Source organism: Mirounga leonina, unplaced genomic scaffold (assembly GCF_011800145.1).
Source record: "Mirounga leonina isolate KUSES-001 unplaced genomic scaffold, KU_Mleo_1.0 Mir_151, whole genome shotgun sequence".
In the NCBI taxonomy this organism is placed as follows: domain Eukaryota; kingdom Metazoa; phylum Chordata; class Mammalia; order Carnivora; family Phocidae; genus Mirounga; species Mirounga leonina.
This window is the reverse complement of record NW_023270377.1, coordinates 80,690,523-80,708,812: the sequence shown is the minus strand read 5'-3', so window position 1 is coordinate 80,708,812 and position 18,290 is coordinate 80,690,523.

Here is an 18,290-nt window from a genome sequence, read left to right as displayed (position 1 = left end):
AGAGGCCTAATGCTGTGAGGTCCACTTCAAGGATCTAAGGGCAAGAGAGTTTCCCAAAGGATTATCTTTATCCCTTTAATCCACAATCTCTAGACTCCTACCTAATTACTTTGTCAACAATCTGTTTGGCCCAACTGAGAGGAAAACGGCAGGTAATTTTGAACACATTACTGAATTTAGAGTAGGTATTTAATAAATATTCCCTGGTAGAACTAATGACTTCAGAGCCTTGCTAGGAGCCCACGCAGGATTATGAAGTCAGTTTTCAAAGCCCACAGCCTCCCTTCTCCTTTCCCTGCTCATCTCTTTCCATGAATTCTATTTTACTACCTCAACCCTTGCTAGTGCCCATTATCCACACACTCTGTCCTCAGATCATAAGAAAGTACTATAAGGAAAGGATATATTAAACTTGTAAGTGCTCATGTATGACTTTTTAAAAGATTACTATCATTTGAGGTTCAAGTCAAAGAAATAAATCTCTAATTGTGAAACATTAGCTTCCCAGGTATCAGCCACTGAAGAAGGAAATAGCTAGAAAGAGTCAGCTGTCAATAAATCCATTAAATGATAGTTGAAAGTATCCTACTTTGTTAATAAGGGGCATAACAGGTCTACCTATTAACAGATGCATGCATTAAATCACTTTCCTCAAACCATAAATAAATATAGTCCCCAACTATACTTGGGTATCTTAAATATAAATTGTTGTGTACTTTTTTAAAAAAAGAACTTTGTGTTGCACATTTGTTCTTAAATTTAAAAAAATTTAATGCACCAGGAAGCTTTTCTATTATACTGTACAAATAAAACTAATAGAAAAATAAAAACTTCCCTTATTACATAATATCTATGAAGGATAATTATATCTATGCAAACAGTGTGATGCATCAACTGAAAACAGCAGTAAGATATATGAGGACATTTGCCAAAGTCCTTAAGGTCTGAAGATTGATTAAACTTAACATCTGTCCAACTTAATAGGACCGATCTTAAGGAATTCAGCTCTTCTTTCTTTATCCATTGTTGCTCCAGTTGGACCTTGTTAACAGCTTTATTAGTGTCAGACTAGATAAGAGGGATTGGCCTTTCCACCTTCATCCACAGCGTTTCCTGGTGTGTAGATTCGGGTGACGAAAAAGACCAAGTGCTTTTAAAATTTGCTTTCTCTGAAGAAAAATTTTCGTGAAAGCATTTTTGGATCTTAATTGGAAATACTGATTTTATTCAACCAAGAGGGTAGCCAGCTATGTGAAATAAAATCTATTTCCTGATAAAAGAGGTTCACCTGACCAGCATGGCATTCACATTTCGGGCGGAGGAAGGGCTCAGTCAAAGATTCCAGGTGTGTTGCTATTATCTTGAGACAACAGTCTGCTTGACAGGATGGGCAGTAATTGACCATCATGTTACACTAGCAGAACAATCCATACCAATGGATTGAGCCAGCTCTCTTCCCAGGGCGTCAGAGCATGAAGCAGACATCCTAATTACCCACAGCCAGCTGAAACCACACATACTGGGACTTTTTCCATTGGCTTCTTGGCTATAAGAGATACAGAAAAGCACACAAAAGTGTCCGAGCAGATGTTAGATCTACAACGTCAACACCCAAGTAGTACATAGCCCCACACTTAGCAGGATGTTAGTCTAGTAGTCCTGGAGTCCATGCTGCGTCTCCTCCCTTTGCCTCCGTAAAACCTTGACTTTGGAAGCAAATCCTGAAATAATGTCCAGGGCTAACTTAAATACTGAAATTGAAAAACATGGCTAGAAATTCTCTCCATATTAAACTTATTAGCAATTGCTATTTGTGTTCTCTCTTTCTCCACCCTCCCTCCACAGAGACTTTGACCTACACGTAAATTATATGGAAGTTAGTGTAATAGATAATCATATGTTGACCTCAAAAGATAAAATGAGAACCCTAGCTTCTCACATAAAATCCCACTAATGTTCAGATATTTCCATCCAGTGACCCTGCAGAAAGCTAAATGTCACAATGTACAATGTTTCTTAAATCCTTGCAACCATGGAAATCAAAAAGTAATCTTTCTTTGTTTACAAACAAAGATATATTGTGAGCCTCTCACAGCTCCATTAGGATCTGTTTTTTTCTCCAGCTTCACCTCAGACTCTAGTCCTGTTGCTCTTCTTTGCCTGGCTCTACCGACCTATCTTTCAAAATGCCCTTCCTCCAGGAAGCCCTCCATGATCTATTTGCTTTTAGGCTTCTTTGCATACACCTATGATAGTACCCATCATGTTTATGGTGATAATATGGCTAATTTTTTTTTGCCCACCTACCAAATTATGACTGAAAAAATCTATTACGAGGATTCATTGCCATGTCTGGCTCATACTAAGGACTCAATAACTCTTAAATGAATGAATCCTAACCCTCTTTTCCTATAACATCCTTTCCCTCTTCCTTTATCCAGTTATTGAAAACCTTATCTCATAAATAAGCAGGTATGGACATAACTAAAAAAAACAGAAATGTTAAAACAACGCAAACATGAATGGAGTTCTAAAATTAGATTATAGTGATGCTTGCACAACTTTGTAAATTGACTAAAAGATATTGAATTGCACTGGGGAATTTTAGTATGCAAATTGTACCCCATTAGAGCTATTTTTTTTTTTAATGAAGAGAAAATAAAGTGTTTACATTACAGAATGGTCCAAAGTGGGAACATTTCAGAAGTAGAAAATGGTGGGACATGAAAAGTGAAAGAAGTAATTATGGAAATTCCTCATTGAGTTTTTTTGTTTGTTGGTGAAATTGCTTTTCACCCAGGACAAGACGTTGCTAGGAACTTCACATTAAAAATATTTAACGAGAGTGTCAGAGGTCACATGCTGAAACTGGCCTATTTCCAAATTGGCAGAAGGGACCCACCCAGTTTCAAAGGTGGGTACATACATGGTTTGAAAAACAACAGCTTTTGTTTTATTGGATTAATGAATTGAGTTCAAATTAATTTAACTCTAGAAAATGTATTGACAAGTAAATTAAAAAACAATAAATTTTTGTAATGAACCTTTATTGACATAATTTTTGTAGTTTGCATTTCTAAGCATATAAAGTGTTATCTGGTTTTAATCAGCCTTACCGCCTCCTAATTTCCATTAAAATTTTCTTTGGGGTGTGCCAGGTCTTGTCTGCTGAGTTGCAGATGAAGGGATTTCTTCATACAGTCTCTAACATCTCAATTACATAAAAGTAGCCCTATTTTCCTTTTAAGTTCTTAACTGCCTTACATTGAGAAGGGGTCCATTTTAAATAGCTCCTCGTTTATAAATAACAGTAGATGCTTTTATCTGTCCATCAGTATCATGTTGAAAATTCCTTTTCAACCTCATTTTTATGACATCTCCACCTTTTCTGATAGAATTTATTATTAAGAAGGGAAATCACACCACAACAATAACTTCAGACCTCTTTTCATTGTAGAGATAGCCCGAGGTATAAATTCAACATGCAAATAATTCTTTTCACTATCTGCCTGTTAAAACACAGAATAAAAGTTAAAGACAATGAATTCCTGTTGGAAACATGAAAGTTAAATACACTCTTTGACAGGCATTTAATGAAATCAGATATGAAGAACAGGAAGGCTAAGTTGTTATAAACATCACTTGTCATGTCTTACAGTTCTTGGTGGTCTAAGATCACCGCTTTAAATTTCAAAGGATTTGAATAAAGACAGCTTCACAGTTGCTCTGGAGTCGTCAGATCTGAAAGAATCCTTTTACAGATCTAAAATGGACCGATTTGGTATTTATTACAGAGCCGTCACGGTCTTGCAAAAAATCAGTGATTTATATTTGTAACCATATTTCCAATGAGAATATCTTTTTTATTGGGGGGAGGGGAGGAGGATGTGGGGCACATAGATCATTCACAGCTGTTGTTGTCAAACAGTTGCTTTTTATTTGTGACCATTGCTAGATTCAACACTATACTAGCATTTCCATACTTGTTCTTACTTAGTAGGTTTTCTTGTTGTTATTGTTGTTCTGATTGAGAGCATGCATTGCATTCTTTCTAAATTATGTGTCACTTTGTTGTGATTGTTATTTCTGGCAATTTAACAGTCCGTGAACAGGAAAGCTTTGAAATGACTGTCCTCTGTCCTTTGGCATAAACCAATTACCAGGATTTAAACTTATCTGACAAAAACTGCAGTGACAGATTTGAGAACAAAGTGGTTTTAAATTGTCATTTTTGAATATTTAACCTTTCCTGTTTCCTATAACTAGATGTTTTCAAGTACAGTATGTAATCATGAAAACAGCATCAGCTTTTTTTATTTCCTTAATAAAAAGTGCATCTCCCAGACTTTCCTATACCTTTCACGATGAGCAATAGCTTCAATTCATTTAAATTAACTACTTCCAATCATTACAATAGTGATGTGTACGAAAACTTCAGAACCAAGATTGATTCCTAAAAACAGAATTTCATTCTGGAAGAAACATGTGCAATCGTTTTTCAAGTTTTCTTTAAGGGAAAAGAATTAAAAGTAGAAATAATTTTTCTCTACTTAAAACTATATCTGAGAGATATGCAAACCAGGTTTAGAACGTGATGCTCCCAGGTTTCCCTGCAAAAGTTAGAGTGTTTTGTTAGCCGTGGTCCATTATTATTCATGATGCACCTACAGAAGAATTCTTCCGGCTCTAGCTCACCAGGCATGCTGTCAGGTGAAGCGGCTCCTGGGCAATTTGACACAGTAACAAAAGTAGCCAAATTCCTTCCCAACCACATATTGCACAAAAGTTGGCATCACTTTCCCAAGCCATGAAACCGTTGAAACACTAAAAGATATGTCTGGCTAATAGGATACGAAGTAAAATAATGAAAAGCACTTTTCTTTGGTTATTCTCAAACAGGTCATAAATATTTACATCCCATTATAAAACACCTTAATAGCTTGGTGAGATTGAATGCAATAGTGCTTAATGCAATATAACTCCAAATGCTTTACAACTCCATTGGACTTTATAACTACACCTTACAGAGTTTACCATGCAGGGAAATCTGTGAGTTGACTGGTTAATGTTCTTTGTTTAAAAAACAGGCAAAAGAAACACTATGTTCACTATACGGACAGTATTTATTAAAATAACATCTATATTTTATATACAGTTTCATCTAGAAGGCCATGTGGGTCCTCAAGGAGTCAGACAAAGGCACTTTGGCTTATTTCCTGAGGGTTACTGCACTATTTATTATACATCTTAGAAAAGGGAAAATGCATGTGCTTAAAGCAAAGCACCTTATGTCTCAGAACCTTACCTTTAAATGGTGCCTTATGGTTCACCAAACATTTTCTTGTAATTTTCTTACTTGATCATCGGAACAAGCCTCTGAGGGAAGTAAAAGGAGTAGGGGAGAAGGGGGTACAGGAGGGAGGGAATGGCTATTTATTGAGCACCTACTATGTACCAAACAGAATAAGAATGTAAAAAAATCTACTCATTGGTTGCATTCTGAAAATCACATGGGCTACATGTTTTCATTAACATTTTACAGATGAGGCTCAGAAATATTAATTATCTCAGCCACTGTCATATAAGTAATAATTCACTCCCAAGTCTTATTCCAAAAAGAAAAGTGTTCTTTCCTCTATTCAATTACTTGTCAATATTGACTCTTGAATAATTCCTTTTTTTTTTAAGATTTTTTATTTATTTATTTGACAGAGACACAACAAGAGAGGGAACACACGCAGGGGGAGTGGGAGAGGGAGAAGCAGGCTTCCTGATGAGCAGGGAGCATGATGCGGGGCCCGATCCCAGGACCCCGGGATCATGACCCGAGCCAAAGGCAGATGCTTAATGACTGAGCCACCCAGGCGCCCTGACTCTTGAATAATTCTGAGATTGTGGTCTTCCTAATATTTTGTTGTTAAAATGTCCCTTCTTCATTAAGGAGGGTGCTTGTTGTGATGAGCACTGGATGTAATATATAAGTGATGAATCCCTAAATTCTACTCCTGAAAGCAATGTTAACACTCTATGTTAACTAACTTGAATTTAAATAAAAACTTGGAAGAAAAATAAAAGAGTCCCTTCTTTAATGAAGTGTGAAGCTTCTTGAGTATCCGTTAGTGGCTGCTCTTAGAAGTATCCTTTCTTGGCAAAATAAGACATTGGGAAGTCCATGTTAGTCTTTCATATTTCTTTTTCATTCCAGTCCATGAAATACAGAACTCTGAGAACAAGTATATTCTGGTTTTCTTCACATGATGATCTGGCACAGGTCTGTCAAGCATGATCACAGACTAGAGTCCTCTACAAATAGGATGGGGAAGAGGGAGTCAAATTCTCTTCATTCATGAGTAACATATGAATGATTCACAAGTGGATCCGCAAAGGGAAACTCTCTTTATCTTTTGACCCATTTACAACTGGCCCAGTTACCTACTATCTATATGTGAGAGGAGGATGAGGATACCACATCAAGGAGTTGTTAAAATTCCCTTCTTCACTTTTTGTCTCTTAGTCCAATGGAGCTCAAATTATGTTCCTTAGACTCCAAGAGTTTTGTTGAGGTACCTTCAGAGCTATTAAGAAGCAACTGTAGCAGGCAAAATTAGAGTGCTCTTCAGCCATTTCAGCAATATTTTTAACTACTTTACATACGGAGGTTTCATATTATGATTCCTTTTAAGAAAGAGCTTTGTACTGTATAAGCACATACATATATGAATAGATACGTGAATAGATATAGACAGATATAGATATAGAGAGATATTGAAAACAACCAGCCTTAGCCCTGAGGCTGAGGTCCTCACATGCTGAAAGATCTGCAAACCTGTGATAAAGTTTGGGAAACTTTTCAATATTAAAAAACACTAACAGTCAATTTTGGCATAATGAGCTAACTTTTAAAAAAAAGGATACTTGTGAGTAAATGCTTGGTTTACTGCTCTGCTTTAGAGAAAGAAAACGTATGATTTACATCTCAGGGTGTTCAGAACATCAATTATATAGGTCTTTGATGGCCAAAAAGAACAAAGGGATTAATTAACACTTTAAATAGAGAAGTCAGTTTGAAGGACCAAATGATTTAAAACATGAAATCTGTAATGAAAGACCATTAAAAAGTCAGCAGATTTCCTCCAACAGGCTCTCTTCCTTCTCTATCAAGTTTACTTCTACTTTCTCTCTTGATCCTCACTAAACTCCAAATGTTACTCAGAGCTTGCCATGCGTTAGATGTGAAAACCGGCATCTGAAGTCTTCTGACTAGATCCATCCCAGAGGTAACTTTTGGCAGAGCCAGGAATCCTCAACCTTATCCTGAACACTTGTCCAAGGACTTGGAGCAATCTCCCCTTCTGGAGAAGTAATCAAGCATCCAACAGTACTTTTTAGCTGTGACGTGGGATTAAAGGTTATCGTTAATGAATTCATAGGAACAGTGCCAACAGTAAGTGTAAATACTTGACAGAAATTTGATAGGAGTACCACAAGCCATAGGTAAGACTACTGTTGACGGGATTACTTTAGGACTTCAGAGCATCCACCATCAGGTTTTCTCCTCCTCTGACAACAAAAGAAAAAGCCCTTTCCACCATAAGTCAAGTAAATGCCACTGAAGGGCTTGCTTTCTGAATTTAAATTCCATATGTGACAGTCATGTTTTGAGAGGCTTAAAAGCATTTTTAAAGTGTTTTCCTTTTAGAAAAGGAAACTCACATTTTTTCATTTCCTAATATGTGTCAACCTGATTTAGTCTTCATGAATCCCAGTGTGCAAGGGAGATTATTAAGGTTTTAATTTAAGGACGTTTTTCTGTTATTGTTCCTGTCGTGGTTGTTTTAGCGCAGCTGGCCAGTCTTGCCGTTCGGAAGCAGCCGTTGACTGAGGAAGACTTTGGATTGCTAAAGGATTGCAGTTGCTGCCCCTGCCGTTTCTTCTGTGAGGACCCTCACCCATTCAGCCGCAATGGGACTTCTTCATATGCCATCTCATCAATCATTTGACAACATAGTGTCCAAATCCCTCTTTCCTGAGAGGCAGGTCAGGGCCAATCACTGAGGGTTACATGGGGCTAGAGCAAGGCCTCGGTGAAATTAAGAACACATCCAAAACCAAGAAGTGAGCAGACCAGAATGCTAGAAAAGGAAATACAGATGAGTCACCCAACCAAGTAGTATCTCCCAGCAGGAATCAGAAACTAGGACAGTGGGCCAGGATGATGGCAACAGTGAAGCTGGCCCTTTTGACTTCAGGGACACAGTGAAATGCAGAGCGAAAGGAATATAATTAAGACTTAAATAGACCCTCCACCCAGTCTCCAGTGCTCACCTCCCTACCTTGGCCCTTATGCTTTCCTTTACTCTTTCCCTTTTGAGAGTAGGGTATTGAAAATTAAGATTGATTTGCCTAGACATGGCTCTGGGTCACAAGCAGAAAATGCCAAACCATTGCATAACTTTTCTCTAAGGATCAGAGATAAGGGTCTCTGTTGCATTAACTTCTTGTTAATGTTTTTCAGCAAAAAGTTCAATGGTTTATTTTTTTAAGGTCATGAAATACTGAGAAACTCTTGCCTACGTTCTCTTGTTACCATATGGCCTGATTTTATTATTTGCATTTTACACTTCAAAATGTGGTCAGCACTGAAAGAGACACATCAGGGAGCTATGGGATGAGGGAGTTAGAAGGTCCTGGGCAAAATCTGTATAATGTAAGCCCCAGCCTCTTACTCTCTGCCTTGTAAGGTGTGCCTCTAGTAACCTCTGGAAAGGAATTCCAGAGGATTGGCTGGCCTTGCTAGTTCTCCAGCTTGGATGGCTGTACGTATTCCCAGTTCCCTGGTTTGTTTTCTCATCTTGTAAATTTCACAGCTTTCCGTATTTGTTGAGCGTCCATGGCTTTTGCCTCTATTCTGCTGGCTTCATTGAAAACAAGTTCTACCAAGAGTTAAGTTGATCTCTGGTCTGAGAAAAATGATTCTGGGTTTCACATGTTGGAGAAGCCACAATATTTAAACAACAAGGGGCAGGCCCATAGGTAGAGCGGCTAGTTGAACCTCCTTTATTGCAAATGTCAAAAATGAAGTGTCGAGAAATTGAGTGACTTGGCCAAGTGAACAACTACCAAGGAGAAAGATTTGGGACTAGAACCCAGATTTCCTAACAAGTAATGCAGTCCTCTACCCATTATAGTCTTCTATCCATTACAGGACACATCTTCACATTCACTTCACACAATATCTTTGTAAAATGCAGTGCTTTCACATAGACTAGTAAAACAGAGTAGAGAGAGTGGAAGCCACAAAAGAAAATTTGGGGAGATATTCAAACCTTTACAGAGACCAGATACCCCTGCTTCATCCACTGTAATAACATAACATAATCCTATGAACTCTCTGAGTAACAAAGAATCCTCTGTCCGCTTTTTAGCAAGAAGGGATCACAACGGGCCTGAAAGCTCTGGGTCCTCTCTCCAGCCCCAGGGTCAGGCTTCCCTGGGAATCAGCTTAAGCCCAACACTAGTTCTTAGGGCAAAGTTTTATAGTGCTACCTCTCAGTTCAAATGTGTTGCTCTCAACTCAAGAACTGAGATGAAACTATTTCTCCTAGTGTAAGTTGCTTAGAATATCCCTCTCCTACCCCAGAGGCACCAAGATGATGGAAACCTATAACCAAGAATAAGCTATACAATGGGCATCTAAGGCATCTGGTTTTCCCAGCCCCAGGCACAGATTAAATTTTTATAGGTCACTAGTAGCAAGATGATGACTATAAATGTCTAACCTCAAGCTACAGGAATGTGAATCTTTCAACATTTAATCTACTTCATTATTCTCCTTGAGATGATAAGATAACCTGGCTTGGAGGAATTTTTATTATTTTTCAGGAAATGTAGGCAACCCATGATCAATATCATAAAAACAAAAGCCATTGAGAAGCAATAATTAACAAAGGAAGAAAACAAGGTTCTGGACTAGCACCAAGAATGTAACAAAAAAGCTAAGAAAGTTCTATTTATCCTAAAAAATAAGTAGACAATTCTTAAGGTTTTATATGCTACTTAGCTACTTCTCCCTTCCTGATAGCTCCCCATTTTTCAGTGTGATACTCCTGCAAAAATCATTACTGCTATGACTAATTCCATAACTATTCTCAAATAATGCCAGTTGACTATTAAACCATGACTGTGACCTAATTCTTAACTGATTGACAGCCAAAGAAAGGTCATTGGTCACAAAAATACCCACTAAAATCCTGGAAAAATCACTTGACATGCACTGCATCTTTTAGCGGCTTACATTTACCGTTGTTTCTTTTTTTAAAAAATTCAAAGGCAGACAGATTTCAGTTGTCCTTGTGTTTCTTGCCTGAAAGAACCCTTTAAGCGCCCTTGAAATGGTTAGATGAGTAGCAGAAACAATTGCATCTTTTCAACCCTGGTCACAACAGTTCTAAGATTTTGATGAGTAAAAAGAATTGGACAGATTTTAAGTCAATAGTGGCCCTCCAGTTTTTAAAGTTCTTCCAGAGTACAAACTATGTCGCTTGTACTCTTCTGGCATGGTTTTGCTCATTTGCAGGAAAACCATATTTTGCACCACATCCTCACATATTGATATGTTGAGGAAATAAACAGCAAACATCACTTCCCATCCATCTGCTAAGCTTGTTAGAAAGATGAACACCCAGTGTTCAGATGTTTTGCACTCAGGTTTGAAATTCCACACTCAGCATAATTTTCTTTTACTTTTCAAGACATATTTTAATCCAATCAGAGGAAATTCTTGTCCTTTGTTGAAAACAAGAGGCATCAATAAAATAGAAAGGCCAGCCATATTGGTCATTGTCAAGATACATCTACAACTTGGTTTCTGTCGAGACTCTAGACACATAAGCAACAATTTTGACAAAAGACAATTTTTTCCGTTTTCTGATAAGCGAGTCTAAACACTACTGTTTATGTCGTGATAACATAAAGCAAAGTACCAGTTGAAATACTAAAATGAGAGTAAGGCACTTAATCTATTATTTCTAACAAACTGTTTTCAGAAGATCTTTACACTCATGCATTCATACCCAGGATTACACAAGGTATTCTGGGGTTGCAAATATTTTAAAAGTGTGAAGCAAAGCAGTAAGTCAAAGGAACAAGCAAAAACCTTGCAGTCACAGTGCTCAGCGGAAACTGAGCCAAACGCTCTTGTATAGAGAGCAAGGAGAACAGAAAGTGCATGCAGTCCTGGGTTTATGCCTTCGGATATTTTTGCTTCCTTTTTTATTTGGAATTCCAACTCTTCAGGGGAAGTTTGCCCTTCTCTCCTGCTTTTGATTTACTTCTCACACCATAGAAGATGGAATTGGTGATCTTGAAATTACGTCAGTGGGAGAGAAAATGGCAACGAAGCAGATGCACAACTGAGAATTTCTAAGTTATACCTAACACAAACCCTTGGGGTCCTGTGCAACATAATATTTTTATATCAGTGTTGGTTTTCTTTATGTGGTTATAAAATGAATATATTGTAGGTCTTTTACTTTTTCATAATGACAGGAAGAACCTCGGTTGAATGAGTACAGGCTCATCTATAATTTCATAAAATTTGATATATCAAACTTCATCATGGGGCAACAGTTCCTAGAAACACCAAAACGATCTTGTAGGAGCCATAGTGAGGGTCTAATGAAGAAGCAAAGAACAAGAAAATGCAGAGTTCTGAACAGGAAAGGATTCCAAAAGGTGCCTAGGGTCCAGTGCTTCTCAGGCTGTAACGGACACTCAGAACCCATGGGAATCTTATTATAATGCAGATTCTGGTTCTGTAGATCTGGGATGGAGGCACAATTCTGCACTATGCTGATGCTACAACTCTATGGACCCCATCTTGAGTGGCAAGTGTCTAGTAGCCCATCGTCCAGGAATCAAGAAATTCAAAACAGAAAACTATTTAACAGCAATTATTTATTAAATTATCACTATGGATTAGACCTCATAAACATTGCAAGGAAACAGAGGAAGTGTAAGAAAGGTAAACAGGTGAGTTTCACACAAAAAGAGTAAATTATTATAAATCAACACATACTCATTATGGATTTATTTTGTGTAAGGCAATGTTGTATGAGAAATAAAGGATTAAAATATAAGTAAAGAAATAGTCTCTAGGGGCACCTTGGTGGCTCACATGGTTAAGCGTCTGCCTTCGGCTCAGGTTATGATCTCCAGGTCCTGAGATCAAGCCCCGCGTCGGGCTCCCAGCTCAGCGGGGAGCCTGCTTCTCCCTCTCCCTCTGCCTTTTCCCCCTGCTTGTGCTCTCTCTCTCTTAAATGAATAAATAAAATCTTTAAAAAAAAGAAATAGTCTCTACTCTCAAACAGCTTAAGTCCAGTACTCTAGCCCATCAGTTCTCATCTTTCTTCAAATATAGTACATACACCTTTTTGGGGAGAATCCCTTTTATCTCAGGTGCTGGATTGGATGCCCTCCTGCCTATTCTGAGATCTTGTTCTACCAATTGTCCCTCACTTTCCTGTATTGTTCAGATGTCCTCCCTGCCTCCTTGTCTTCTGGCTAGTTAGTCTCCCTAGTGTGATCTTATCTACCCTCTGCTGCCATGACGTCTAAGCCAGGGGTGCCCAGTTCTCCATCCAAGGCAGAGACTTCTTTCCTAAGATCAAGTCCTTATTTGTACTTGCCCATTGGACATCTCCTCCTGGCGTGTACAACTGAACTGAATTTATTATCATATCTCCAGAAGGTTCTTCTCTTTTTTTTCTCTGTTTCCCAGAATCCAGCCTTTCTTCTGCATCTCACAACTACAGTTTAGTCTCATAACTGGCCTCCCTGCCACCTGTCTCTTTCCACTGTGTCCATAATCCATATATGTGCCAAAATTCTCTTCCCATGAAATAAATCTGAATATGTCAGTACTTTTCTTATACATTTCAGCACTCTGAAAACTAAATGCACAAACTGCTTAGCTCCACACAGCAGATAAGGACCCTGACAAGCCCGCCCCCAGCTATCACTTTCATCTTCTTTCCCACCCTCCAAACCACATGCACACAACATATGCTTAAGCTCCCACCACTCAGTCCACCAGTCACCAACAACATCACGCCCTCTTCTAACTCTGCCGCTGCACATCTTGCTCCCTCTGCCTGAAATTTCCTTCCTCCTTCTCTGCCTAGAAAATTTGAATCCATTCTTTAAGATCCAGCCTAGTCTCCATGAAGCCTTTTCTGTTGGAGCTAGATATTTCTTCTTCTAAGAACCTACAGCAATCATTCCATAATTCACTTAAGGTGCATACTAGATCAGAGAGTGTTACTAGCCTCTGTTTTCTCCACTAACACAAGAATTCGTTGAGATCACACACAACACCTTACTCTTCTTCTTGTTACCAGTGCCAGGCAGAGTGCCTGGATTAAAGCAAACATTCAGTGAATATTTATTAAATGACTAAATGGATGTTAAACAGAAACTAATAATGCGAAACTGCAGATGACAAATGACTGATACACATTAAAGGGGCTATAAGCACCCCAAGGAAGGAGCATTTGCTGTGCATAGTTAATTGCTAAAATGCATGTAGTATGGCCTTCAGAGTAGACATTCAAGGGCAACCTTGTGCAGGAAATGGAAATGTGAGTTGGGCCGTGAAGGATGTACCCTCAATAGACAAGGAAGGGTAGGTGGCATTACCTACCTGCAAGGAAGCCAGAGGGGGAGGGAAGATAGGCAATTATATGCTGTAGGTAATAAGGTGACCATCCTGATTAGGGTGGGCAGTATTTTTTAAAGAGAAATAAGAGGTAAAGTTGAATAAAGGACACAAGAAAGGAGGGGATAGGTATCACACTTCAGAGGAAACTTGGCTTGCCTGTGGTAGGATACAGGACTGTGGGTGGCATGCCACACCCTCCTGGGTACCAAATCACAGTTATTATCAGGAGTTGTTGCTAGTTTCTTAACATCGTTCTTGCAGCAGTATATATTCATTCTTTCTGGTTCTGCCTTTATGTACCTACTTGCAGTCATAAACTCTCTCTGTAATCAACTTTATAATAATGGAAACTCATTTAAAGTTATCTTCACTTTCCTTTCTCAAAACTTATCACCACACATATAATATCTCTTCATAGGGCCTTCTGTCCTCTGTTCTTTCTACTGTTTGTTCCGGCTCCTAAAACATGTAAGACCTATAGAGATTTGAGCAGAGCTGAGGAATGCTGACTCAGATGCTAAATTTCCAGGCACATGGTTGACTGTAGTATGTGTGGCAAAGACTAACGCTGTGAATGGAGCCCCCGCCAAACCCCACTTCCACCTCAGTGCCTGGAAAGCTGTCTTGGTCCTGGAAATCTCCACGCCAGTCACTCTACTGGATTAAAGCTCTAAAGGCAGCTTCCAAACTGCTAATGATACCAGAGAAGAGAAAGAGAGTAAGCCATCATCAATTATTCTTGCATTCCTGATCACTCATTTTTTGGGCTAGATGCAGCAGAAAGCAAGCCCTGTAGAAACATGGCACATGAGGGGCACCTGGGTGGCTCAGTCGGTAAGTGTCTACCTTTGGCTCAGGTCATGATCCCAGGGTCCTGGGATCGAGCCCCACAAAAGGCTCCCTGCTCAGTGGGAAGCCTGCTTCTCCCTCTCCCACTCCCCCTGCTTATGTTCCCTCTCTCGCTGTGTCTCTCTCTGTCAAATAAATAAATAAAATCTTTAAAAAAATTTAAAGAAAAAGAAACATGACACATGAAAAGTCGACTTTCAGGCATAAATAATTAGCACACAAAAGCCTGTCCAGATGCAATTAAAAGTGTACCCTCGGATCATTCGCTCTCTTTTTTTAAAAAAAACTTGGTTATGTAGAGGCTGGAAAACTGCCATTTCAAAACAAAGCAATTTTCTTTCAAAGTAAAAGGACTGAATTCACCTTTAGGATAGACTGTTCCTTTGATTTGGGATAATTGCTTCAAGTGGCCCCTTCAGTGACAAGAATATAAAGGAAGTCCCCACCCATCATTGTCCTTGGGGAAAACTGTGAAGTAAACTGAGTGCAGGTGTTTTCAACTGAGAAAATAAGTGTTCTGTTTGGTAATATAAACCATGGGGTACAGGTTTATAGCCAGATTCTTCATACTTGTTTCTTTTACTGTACTGTTCGATGCAGACAACCTGCCACTTGTTCTTGTGGAGATGTGAGTATGCGCATGTATGTGTGAGTGTGTGTGTGTGTGTGTGTATGTGTGTTTTCTTGACCACTCGAAGGAGACAAGTTGGACAGAGTGAGAGAAAGCTCACACCAGCCCGGTCTTGATCTCATGATGGATGAGAGACCGTGAGAAGAACTGGACTGGGACATCTCAGAGCAACTTGGACTGGATCTTTGAGGCCTTTTATGTAGAATTGTTTGACTGAAACCAGCAGAAAGAACTAATGTAACACATAGATTTTTAAACTTAATTTATAGTTGTTTTTCTGTTGGAATTCAAGGACCTGGTCACACTCACCTGAGGGGTGGGGCTTGAGTTTCTTCCCAAGAGAGCAGCTATCCTCTGTCAATCATCCCGGAAGATACAATCTGAGACGGGAAATAAGGCCTGAGGAGGTGAATCTTAGTCTGGAAAGAAGGAGAAGCACTTTGGTCTCTGGGATACCTACAGATGTGAACTCCAAGACCTAGATAGCTCTGAGCATTCCAGGAGGTATGAGTGGTGAGAGCCTAGGCGGGTGGGCAGTAAAGCAGTGGGTAGGGGATTTTGAGGGTAATCCTGGTCTGTGGACTTTGAGGGCAATCCCATGTAGTCACAGCTATATGCTAGCATCTAAAATGTATTTCCCTCTCATTGTTCCATGGCTTTAGTAAAGCCTTGTGAAATTTTCCAACTTATTCTCAGCTATGCTTCTGGGGAATTTGAAGAATGATCCTAAAACATGCTGAGGAAAGGGGAAAAGGAAGGAACAGCACTCCTCTCCCCTGCCCAGGGCCATGGTGCAGGTCAGCAATGTCACTAGGAAAGGCCAGTTACCCTGCACTGTAAGAGTACCTGCCTGTATACTATAGATTGACAGGGAAGTCAGGAAGGAAGAAAGTACTTGAAGTCTTCTTAAATACCTGGAGAGCATCTGAGGAGCCTAAGTTCAGAGGGCATGGGTGGGGCAAAGTCATTATAATTTGCATATGAATAAAATATGATCTAGGTCTAGACACACAGGCCAATAAGGGCGAGGCATATAAGCAAATTAGACAATTTATTCAAGCAATTTAGAAAATTTTTGTTATTTTTTTCGTTTCTAAAACTTATGCATGCTCATTGCTGAGAAATTGGAAAATAAAGTTTTTCAAAAAGAAAATTAAAACAACCCACAGCTCTACCGACAGATACCCATACTTACTGCTGCACAGGTTTATAATCTACTTTCTTGATCAGTCATTTACTCTGGGTTAAAAGAAATCCAAAACTATTTTCCACAAAAATTCTTTACCCCACCCATAGATATTCCTTTGATTCACCTCTAAGCCAGAGTGAGAGAGTCTTTTATTTCATCCTCCATTCTAGTAGGCCTCCTCAGTTTTCAAACAAGGATATCAACCAACCCCACCTCAGCTTTACCCTAACCAGCACCATAGAAAGACTACAGTCCAGATATCTGTGAAAGAGAGTGTACCCCCTACCCCTAGATTTTCAAAATCTCTACTTAGAGAAAAATTCTTGACCAAGGATGCTCTGAGGCAACTGTAATCCAGTAATTCCCCTTTATAGTCCCAAATCCACTCGAATGTACCCACAGAACCACATATCCTATTTTCTCACTTGACTTGGTGACATTGACATTTTCTCAGGATTAAATAATTTTTTAAAACATCATCCATAATAGCTGCATGTTAGCCATTTGAGAATATCTCATAATTTATTTGGATATTTAGCTTCGTTCCATTTTTCCATCATTATAACGAAAGCAGCAAAGAACATCTTTGCACACAAATCTTTTGTCAAGACAATTAGAGGGGTGCCTGGGGGGCTCAGTCAGTTAAACATCTGACTCTTGATTTCCTCTCAGGTCATGATCTCAGTGTTGTAAGATGGAGCCTCACTTCGAGCTCCAGGCTGGGTGTGGACCCTGCTTAAGATGTTCTCTTTCCCTCTGCCACTCCCCACCGATGTTCACTCTCTCTCTTAAAAAAAAAAAAAAAATAGGGCGCCTGGGTGGCTCAGTCGGTTGAGCGACTGCCTTCGGCTCAGGTCATGATCCCAGGGTCCTGGGATCGAGTCCCACATCGGGCTCCTTGCTCTGCGGGAAGCCTGCTTCTCCCTCTCCCACTCCCCCTGCTTGTGTTCCCTCTCTCGCTGTGTCTCTCTCTATCAAATAAATAAATAAATAAAATCTTTAAAAAAAATAATAATAATAATAATTTTAAAAAATTAGAGAGTAGAACAGAGAAAAAAAAGCAAGATATAGGCTGCTATAGCAAAGGGCCCTTGCCACCCAAGGGCAATATGAAAGGTAAAGCCCTCACCAAGAGGCAGAGAGCTACACGGGAAAGAAGAAATATGAGTAAGAGGAACAATCCCTGCTCTCTTCTCAATTTCATCTAAGGGCAAGATTGCCCTCAGCTTGTGAGGTATGAGATACCAACCAACAGTGTCACCTAATTCTATAAATTCTCTATTATTCAGTAAAGCCAGGAAATGGTATATCTATTTTGATTAATAATATATTCTGGTTAACAGAGTACTGCCACCAATGACTAATCTTACAAGGATTAGAATATAATAAAGTTTACTAGCACTAAAGCTAAGATAAAATTTACATTTTTGTCAGTAATTCCAAGGATTTGTCAGAATCTACCCATTAATTCATTCATTTCCCAAATATTTATTGAAGATCTGTAATTATGCAGGGCACTATATTAGGTGTTATTACATCAATGATCCACTGCCTATTTATTTATATTAGTACATATTTTAATCTGTCTGACTTTACATAAGATTTGAGGTGGCCATGTCATGTCAGAGGGTAAAAGTCATAATTTACAAAGAACCAGGCTATTAAAAATATTTAAAAATCAAAGAGACTACTTTATAAAGCTGCCAAATATATAATATAAATGGACCTAATGTTATACTATCTTAAAAATTCATCTTTCCTCAAAGCTCTTAAACAGTGTGAAATAGAGCCAACAATTTAATTTCAAGTTCCCCTTCCCTCTGGGGGATGGGAAATACGACTTCAGTCATTCTGAGTCCCCAGTGTTGGGCCAAGTCACAAGGTCTTTCAGAGTTCCAAGGCAT